The following is a 10,105-nucleotide window of genomic DNA, read 5'->3' on the forward strand; positions in this document are numbered from 1 at the left end:
GGCGAGCACAGGGCTGCAGCTAAGCCCCCGAGTGAGAGGGTTGCTCCTCACTCGGTAGGATTTTGATAAACTTAGGCGAGCACAGGGCTGCAGCTAAGCCCCCGAGTGAGAGGGTTGCTCTACACTCGGTAGGATTTTGATAACTTAGGCGAGCACAGGGCTGCAGCTAAGCCCCCGAGTGAGAGGGTTGCTCTACACTCGGTAGGATTTTGATAACTTAGGCGAGCACAGGGCTGCAGCTAAGCCTCCGAGTGAGAGGGTTGCTCCTCACTCGGTAGGATTTTGATAAACTTAGGCGAAACGGATTCGCAGCTAAGCCTCCGAGTGGGAGTCTGGCTCACCACTCGGTAGGATTTTTACAAACTTAGGCGAAACGGATTCGCAGCTAAGTCACCCACTGAGGGGAATTTCATTGGACAGAAATAAAAAGTGACAGATATTATGGAGGAACTATGACACTATTATTTTGAGGTCCATGAACTACAAAAGTACTTTATTGCAACTCATCCGAGTGATAAAACTTAAGTGTAGAATGGGCGGAGTAGCTCCGCGTTCCAAGCTCGGGGCTCGTCGATATTATGCTCGACGTTGTAAAGACGGTACGCCCCATTGTGGAGGACCTTGGTGACGATGAAGGGGCCTTCCCAAGAAGGAGCAAGCTTGTGTGGTTTGTGCTGATCCACTCGGAGAACCAAATCCCCTTCCTGGAAGGCTCGACCTCTCACATTTCTGGCGCGGAAACGGCGCAAATCTTGTTGGTAGATGGTCGACCGGATCAGAGCCATCTCCCTTTCTTCCTCTAGAAGGTCGACTACGTCCTGCCGCGCTTGTTCAGCTTCTGCTTCGTTGTAGATTTCAACTCGGGGAGCATTATGGAGAAGATCACTCGGCAAGACTGCTTCAGCTCCGTAGACCAAGAAGAATGGAGTTCTTCCGGTCGACCGATTAGGTGTGGTCCGCAGTCCCCAGAGTACAGATGGAAGTTCGTCGACCCAAGCTCCAGCCGCGTGTTTGAGATCACGCATCAGTCGAGGCTACAATCCCTTAAGAATCAGTCCATTAGCTCGCTCTGCTTGTCCATTCGACTGCGGATGGGCGACTGATGCGTAGTCGACCCGTGTGCCCTGGGAGTCGCAGAAAGCTCTGAATTCCTCTGAGTCAAAGTTCGACCCATTATCCGTAATGATGCTGTGCGGGCCTCCATATCTGAATATTAGTTCCCTGATGAAGCTAACAGCAGTACCGGTGTCAAGGCTCTTGATTGGTTTAGCCTCGATCCACTTGGTGAATTTGTCGACTGCCACCAGTACATGCGTGAAGCCACTTCGTCCTGTTCTCAAAGGGCCGACCATGTCCAATCCCCATACCGTGAAAGGCCAGACAAGTGGGATGGTCTTCAGAGCCGACGCAGGCTTGTGTGACATATTCGAGTAGAACTGACATCCCTCGCACTTATCCACTATCTCTTTTGCCATCTCATTCGCCTTGGGCCAGTAAAATCCGGCTCGGTATGCTTTGGCCACGATGGTCCGAGAGGACGCATGATGACCACATGTTCCCGAGTGAATATCATTGAGGATGAGTCGACCTTCTTCTGGTGTTATGCACTTCTGACTGACTCCAGTCGCGCTTTCTCTGTATAATTGTCCTTTGATTACGGTAAAGGCCTTAGATCGACGGACGATCTGTCGAGCCTCTTCCTCATCCTCCGGAAGCTCTTTCCTCAAGATATATGCGACATACGGAATCGTCCAGTCGGGAATGACCACCAAAACCTCCATGATCAAGTCGACCACCGCTGGGACTTCAACTTCAGTCGGATCTGTGGCACTCTTGGGCTGTGGAGTTTCTTCGGTGAAAGGATCTTCTTTGACTGACGGAGTGTGTATATGCTCCAAGAACACACCACTCGGAATGGCTTCTCTCTTGGAACCTATCTTTGCTAGATCATCAGCTGCTTGATTTTTCAGTCGGGGTATATGATGGAGCTCCAACCCCTCGAACTTCTTTTCCAACTTCCTCATTGCACTGCAGTATCCAGTCATGGCTGGGCTTCTCACGTCCCACTCTTTCATCACCTGATTGACCACTAAATCTGAGTCGCCATAGACCATTAGGCGACGGACGCCGAGTAAAATGGCCATGCGTAACCCATATAAGAGGGCCTCATACTCTGCCTCATTGTTGGAGGAATCAAAGTGAATCTGGAGCACATATCTGAGCTTATCTCCTCTGGGGGAAACCAGGACAACCCCAGCACCGTAACCATTCAACATCTTAGAGCCATCAAAGAACATGGTCCAATGCTCCGAGTGAACTTCAGTCGGCTGCTGCTGTTCAATCCACTCGGCGAGGAAATCTGCTATTGCCTGGGACTTAATGGCTTTCTTTGCCTCAAATTTGATATCAAGGGGAAGAAGTTCAATCGCCCATTTGGCCACTCGACCAGTTGCATCTCTGTTGTGCAAAATCTCTGATAGTGGAGCGTCGCTGACGACTGTGATGGAATGGTCAGAGAAATAATGAGCAACCTTCTTTGTGGTCATGTATATTCCATACACAAGCTTCTGATAATGAGGATATCTCTGCTTGGATGGAGTCAAGACTTCAGACAAATAATACACTGGGCGCTGAACTTTGAGAGCTTTTCCTTCTTCTTCCCGCTCGACCGTTAGCACAGTACTGACGACTTGTCCTGTGGCTGCGATGTAGAGCAACAGAGGCTCTTTGCTGATTGGAGCAGCAAGCACCGGCTGGGTGGAGAGCAGAGCTTTTAGCTCGGCAAACGCTGCATCAGCTTCTGGAGTCCACTCGAACTTGTCTGCCTTCTTCATCAGTCGGTAAAGAGGCAATGCCTTTTCATCGAGTCGTGAGATGAATCGACTTAATGCGGCCAAGCATCCAGTAAGCTTCTGGACATCGTGCACTCGCACAGGGCGTTTCATTCGGAGAATAGTGCCAATCTTCTCTGGGTTAGCGTCGATTCCCCGTTCGGAAACGAGAAAACCGAGTAACTTGCCACCAGGAACTCCAAATGTGCACTTTGATGGATTGAGCTTGATATCATACCTTCTGAGGTTGGCAAATGTTTCGGCGAGATCAGCGAGCAGGTCGGAACCTTTTCGTGACTTGACAACGATATCATCCATATATGCTTCCACATTCCGACTGATTTGAGTGAGTAGACACTTCTGAATCATTCGCATAAATGTGGCTCCAGCATTCTTGAGGCCGAATGGCATGGTGATATAGCAGAAGCACCCGAATGGAGTGATGAAAGCTGTTTTTACCTCGTCGGGCCCGTACAGACGGATCTGGTGGTACCGGAGTAAGCATCTAAAAAAGATAACCTCTCGCATCCCGCGGTCGAGTCAACAATTTGATCTATGCAAGGGAGAGGAAAGTGATCTTTCGGGCAGGCCCGGTTGATGTGCTTGAAATCAATGCACATTCGGAGCGACTTGTCCTTCTTAGGAACCATGACGACATTAGCGAGCCACTCGGAGTGGTATATCTCTCGGATAAATCCTGCCGCCAACAGTCGAGCCACTTCCTCACCAATGGCTTTTCTCTTCTGGACGGCGGACCGCCGAAGATGCTCTTTGACTGGTTTGGCAGATGCGTCGACTCTTAGACGATGCTCAGCCAGTCCCCTGGGAACACCTGGCATGTCAGCGGGCTTCCATGCAAAAATGTCCCAGTTCTCACGGAGGAACTGGATGAGCGCTTCTTCCTATTTTGGGTCGAGTGTTGCGGAGATGCGGGTCGGAGCTGCTTCGGGGTCGGTCGGATGAATGTGAACAGGCTTCGTCTCACCGGACGACTGAAAAGCAGACTCTGTGGCGGGCTTCTTGGATCGTAGCAAGTCACTCGGATCTGCGTTTTGCTTGTATTCTTCGAACTCGACCGCTGTCACTTGGGAATCGGCAATCTTGGAGCCCTTCTGAAAGCACTCCTCTGCCTTTTTCCTATCACCGGTGACAGTGATCACTCCTTTGGGGCTGGGCATCTTCAATTTGAGGTACACGTAACATGGTCGAGCCATGAACCGTGCATAGGCTGGTCTCCCCAAAATGGCATGATATGCACTCTGAAAATCCACGACCTCAAACGTCAACTTTTCTTTGCGAAAATGCTTCGAATCACCAAACACCACGTCCAAAGCTATCTGGCCGAGTGACTCGGCCTTCTTCCCTGGTATAACTCCATGGAAGCTCATGTTACTAGTGCTCAGTCGGGACATCGGAATGCCCATACCTTTCAATGTGTCTGCATACAACAAGTTCAGTCCACTTCCACCATCCATCAGCACTTTTGTCAGTCGAGTGCCTTCGACAACTGGATCGACCACCAAAGCTTGCCTCCCAGGGGTGGCAATATGAGTCGCGTGATCAGATTGGTCGAATGTGATGGGTGTTTGAGACCACTTCAGATAATTTGCCTTTGCTGGGGCAACCATGTTCACCTCTCGGTTAATCACTTTCAGTCGACTTCTGCTTTCCACATCTGCAAAGATCATCAGAGTGGAGTTGATATGCGGATATCCTCCCTCACTGTCCTCCTTGTCTTCGGCCTTGTCCGACTCCTTCTCCTTGTCCTTAGAATGTTTTCCCTGAAACTGCTGGATCAGGAGTCGACATTGGCGAGTGGTGTGCTTTGGGTAAATGATATTCCCCTCTTCGTCTTTCTTCGTGTGAATGTGACATGGCATGTCCATCACGTCGTTCCCTTCTTTATACTTTACCTTCTTGGGGTTCCAGGATCCTTTTGGTTTCCCCTTAAACTTTCCTTGAGTCACGGCCAGAGCCTCTCCAGGAGCTGCCGGTTCAGCCTTCCGCTTCTGTTTCCGACTGGTGTTTCCTTTTTCCGACTGACTCGGCTTGTGCTTGCCGCTTCGGAGTCGGTCTTCTTCTTCGCCGTTGGCGTACTTGGTAGCAATCTCCATCATCCTACTCAAGGTCATGTCACCGGTTCGACCAAATTTCAAACTCAGTTCTCTGTTCTTGACACCATCTTTGAAGGCGCAGACTGCCTGATGATCGGACACATTCTCCACAGTGTGGTGCAAAGTGATCCACCTCTGAATATACTCTCTGAGAGTCTCATTAGTTTTTTGCACGCAGACTTGCAACTCTGTCAATCCAGCTGGTCGCTTGCAAGTCCCTTCAAACGTTCTGATGAACACTCAGGACAGATCTTCCCAAGTGTAAATGCTGCTAGGGGGTAATTGAGTCAACCATGCCCTGGCAGAACCTTCCAGCATGAGAGGCAAATGTTTCATGGCCACCTCGTCGTTCCCACCACCGATCTGAACTGCCACTCGGTAGTCTTCAAGCCAAGTTTCAGGCTTAGACTCACCAGTGAACCTGCTGACTCCTGTTGCCAACCTGAAATTGGGAGGAATAACTGCGGCTCTGATAGCTCTGCTGAAACATTCAGGACCAGAAACATGCAGTCGACTGCTTGTGGGTACATCTCTGTCGAGTGCACCTCGATGGGCTCTGTTCCGGTTGACCAACCCTTGCACGATAATGGATCGCGCGTCGAAGCCTGGTTCTCTGGGGTCAACTGGAACCCTACGCCCTGTACTGTACTGACGCCTATCATCTGGCTGCCGAGGAGCGTAACACCCACCCCTCGGAGGGGAATAGGGCACTCGACGCCTATCATCTCGGTCGAATCTGTCGCCATATTCATCTCGCCGATACTCGCGCCCTTCGCGCCGCGGAGGCGATCTGGGGCTGTGAGCCGACTAAACCGTATTCACAGTGACGGATCGACTGTGAATTCTGTTGCGCGACTGAGACACGGCTGAATTCTGATCTCCTGCTGCCCGGAGCAGATCCCTGATCTGCAGCAAACCTCTGCCAGCTTCCGACTGCGAAGGCTGGATGGACTCTGCTATACGGGTCGCAGCTGCTAAATTCTGAATTGGGGTTCGATATACCTGAGTCGGCGGGAAGAGTTGACGTCGACTGGTGTCGGGAACTCGTTGCCGCGCGCGCTCGTCGAGTGCTCGCTGAAGGTTCTCCAGTCGAGTGCACTCGGCCAAATTGGCCAGACGCGCCTCCTCCAAGGCACGAGCCTCGGGGGCTTCTCCTGCGATGGGAATACGCAGGGGATCCTCGTTCCTGCGGCGAAGCTCCTCTCTTTGCAGAGAGTCGAGTGGCTCGGGCTGGTACTCTTCGTAGCCTCGCGTAGGGTCGCCGCCGTCACCTGCTCCACCACCACGGGCGAAGCCAGGGGGACTGTGGGGCCCATCGACCATCAAGATTTCCGCCGCTGGATCACTGCTACCGCACTCGGATGCAGTCTCTACGGAGCCAGTCGACAGGTCGAACAAGCCGTAGAGAGGTTCGTCGGGCTCGATTGCCGCAACTTGGGTGGTGGCCGATTGGCGAGCCACCGCGTGCCTCACCCATCGCTGAAGCCTCGACCGGCCCGAGCGCTTGCGCTGGCGGGAGACCGGGAGGGTGGACGATGGAGGAGCCGACCGATACTGGGTCGACGGTTGCCGCAGTAGAACGCCGCGGACACATGCGCGAAAATGCGTCGCACCGCGGACGGGGAGCGCATCTACGTCGAGTGGAGCCTCCTGGAGCCATGCGGAGTCGTCGGCGATGAAGGTGAGAGTGCCGAGACGGATCTCTTGACCCTCGACCAAAACTCCAGCAGACACCATGATGAAAGTACTCGGAAGAATCGCAACTTCTCCACAAAATCGCTAAAACACCTGCCCCACGGTGGGCGCCAACTGTCGTGGTTCTAAGCCTGACAGTAGAGTGGGGGGTAGGTATGGAGAGGCAAGGTCCTAGCTATGGAGAGGTTGTAAACACAAAGGATGTACGAGTTCAGGCCCTTCTCGGAAGAAGTAATAGCCCTACGTCTCGGAGCCCGGAGGCGGTCGAGTGGATTATGAGTATATGAACTACAAGGTGCCGAACCCCTCTGCCTGTGGAGGGGGGGTGGCTTATATAGAGTGCGCCAGGACCCCAGCCAGCCCACGTAGGAGAGGGTTTAAGGTGAGTTAAGTCTGGGGCGTTACTGGTAACGCCCCACATAAAGTGCCTTTACTATCATAAAGTCTACTTGATTACAGGCCGTTGCAGTGCAGAGTGCCTCTTGACCTCCTGGTGGTCGAGTGAGTCTTCGTGGTCGAGTCCTTCAGGCTAGTCGAGTGAGCCCTCGTTGGTCGACTGGAAGGCGACCTCTTCTAAGGATGTCCTTGGGTAAGGTACTTAGATCAGGTCCATGACCCTACCCTAGGTACATAACCCCATCACCGACGGCAGCCGTCGGCATAGGTGGTGGTCGGTGCGCGCCTCGGATCGATGACGTGGTAAGGGCATCTATGCCGACGGCCTCCCGCCTCGGCCTTCGGCATAGATCGGACGCTGTTAACCGCACGGCACGGCGGGATCGCCGGGCCCGCAACTATGCCGACGGCCCAGATATGTCGACGGCCGCTGTAGGCGTATCTTTGGGTAAGCCGACGGCCGTTCTGGGCCGACGGGGGCCGTCAGCATATGTCTGGATAGCCCGACGGCTTTATTACGCCGACGGCCTGGATATGGCCGTCGGCATAGGGCCCTGTTCCGGTAGTGATATGACCCACCAACAGCCACAAGCCAGCCGAGGCAAGCACAGCACTCCAACTCCAACACTAGGTACTAACTACTCACAAAAGGCCACTCACTCCTCTCCCTCCTGCTAGCCCGGCCCCCACAAGCAAGCTCGTGGTGTAACAAGTGGAAAGTCAAGGTCCCTTCAAAAATACTGATATTCATATGGCGTTTTACCCGACAATATCTCCCAACTTCAGATGTGGTACATCACCTTAACATGACCCCGGTAAATAACTGCAGATTGTGCGGCGTCGAGGACTCAGTGGCATCACTCGCTCCTTGAGTGTACGATGTCGCGGTGTGTTTGGGCACTTGCTGACCCAGACTTGGTTCAGGCGATACTCAAAAGATAGGACTAACCACGCGCCTTCAGCAACAGATCTCGGATGTGGTGGACGTGGACCAATCCGGGTTCATTAAGGGGCGGAGCATCTCCGAAAACTTTGTTTACCTAACGGAGATTGTCCAATGCTGCGAGACCCGCCGGGCGCCCTCGTTGGTCTTGAAGCTCGACTTTGCCAAAGCCTTCGACTCCATCAACTAGGGGAGCCTTCGCCGGATTATGGAGGTGTGTGGCTTGCCGTCTCTCTGGTGCGACTGGATGGACTCCATCTTCCAGTCGTCCATGTCCGCGGTGGTGCTCAATGGCGTGCCTGGGCGATGGATCCAATGCAAGAAGGGGTTGCGGCAGGGGGACCCCCTCTCCCCCTACCTGTTCCTCCTCGTCGCGGACGTGCTAGAACAGATGATCAAGAGGGATGGTGGGATGCGCCACCCTATGTTCGCCGATGCGCCCCCGCTTGTCCTCCAGTACGCTGACGACACCATCATCATCATGCACGCGGAGCTGGGCGCGGTTAGGCGTCTCAAGGGCATCCTTGACGACTTCACAGCTGCGACAGGGGTCGTCATCAACTTTCACAAAAGCACCGTCGCGCCCGTCCATGTCCCCGAGGATGATCTTCGCGACATGATCCGGGAGTTGGGGTGCTGCGTTGGGAGCTTCCCTCAAATCTACCTCGGCCTGCCGCTCTCCAACCGCAAGCTCACCATGGACGACTTCCTCCCGCTCATTGCCAAAGCTAAGCGCTACCTCTCTGGCTGGCGTGCTCAGCTTCCGTCCTTTGGGGGCCGCCTGGTGCTGCTCAATGCCGTACTGGATGCTCTCCCCACGTATGCCATGTCTGCGATGGAGGTCCCGCCCTCTGTCCTCCGAGCGATCGATACCCTGCGCCGCTCCTTCCTCTGGACCGCGGTAGACAAAGCCTCTGGGGCCCAGTGTCTCGTTGCCTGGAACGCGTCGTCCGTCCCAAGGAGGAGGGGGGACTGGGGGTTCGCGCCCTCCCGGTCCAGAACCGGTGCCTTCTGCTGAAGCTCCTTCACCGCCTTCACTCGCGCCAGGATACGCCGTGGGCTCGCCGGGTCTGGGGCGAGCTGGGACGGTCGCTGCTAACATCCGCAGCGGCGGTGACGCTCCCCGGACCGCACTGGGCCTCCCTCGCCAAGCCTATGCTTGTGTACCGGGCGGTCACCACTGTCGCCCTCGGCGATGGGCGCACTACGGCGTTCTAGCTGGACTCATGGCTGCCCGGTGGCGCCCTATCCGTCCAGATGAGCTCCCTCTTCTCGCACACCACCGCGCCGGCGGCCTCGGTTGCTCACGTCCTTCAACACGGGCTTGCTGGGGTCCTCGTCCCCCGCCTGAACCATGTGGGCGCCAGGGAGTGCGCGGTGCTCCTTCCAATCATCCAGGCGCTGACCCTCACTACGGAGCCAGATGCTCGGATCCTTCGCCCCGGCTGTGACAAGGGTACTGCGCTCTCCTCCGCCGGCCTCTACCAACTATGCCACTTTGGTGGGGTGCTTGCGCCCGTACGCCAATTTTGTCTGGAAAAACTACGCTCCGAGTCGCATCCGCTTCTTCGCCTAGCTCTTGATCCAGGCCCGGATCCAGACAAGGGACGTCCTCCTGCGGAAGCACATTGTGGAGGCGGCGGGGGCTGGCTGCCCCATCTGCTCAGCGCCCCTGGAGTCGGCGTACCATCTCATCTTCGACTGTCCTTTTGCTCAGCGCTTTTGGTCTGTGGTGGGAGTCGCTTCCACCGTATCATCCGTTGAGCTGCTGCACACTGTGCCCCCGCCTGCCTCGGTGCCGGTGCGGACGGGCTCGACCTTCCTCCTTCTCTGCTGCTGGCAACTTTGGAAACACCGCAACGGGGTGGTCTTCCAGGGGTTGCCCCCGTCACTCCCTCGGCAGCTGCAACTGTGTAGGGAGGACGCCGTGCTTTGGCGGGTGCGTCTGCCTGCTGCTCTAAAGCAGGCATCTGATGCGTGGCTGGGCTGCCTGGCCAGCCCTCGAGATGCCTGATGCTTGTTGCCTTGTCTCCCACCTCTCTCTCTCTTCCCCCATAAAATGTACTTGTACATGCTGGTGACCTGGGCGTTTTAGCCCCATATATGGAAATTCAGGTGGGGAAATC

General features: G+C 54.8%; 1 pseudogene; it reads left to right on the top strand.

Moving 5' to 3' along the window:
• Positions 1 to 8,814: 8,814 nt before the first annotated feature.
• On the top strand, positions 8,815 to 9,993 carry LOC119360416 (annotated as a pseudogene).
• The last annotated feature ends 112 nt before the right edge of the window (positions 9,994 to 10,105 follow it).

This window comes from Triticum dicoccoides, chromosome 2B (genome assembly GCF_002162155.2).
Source record: "Triticum dicoccoides isolate Atlit2015 ecotype Zavitan chromosome 2B, WEW_v2.0, whole genome shotgun sequence".
Lineage (NCBI taxonomy): Eukaryota > Viridiplantae > Streptophyta > Magnoliopsida > Poales > Poaceae > Triticum > Triticum dicoccoides.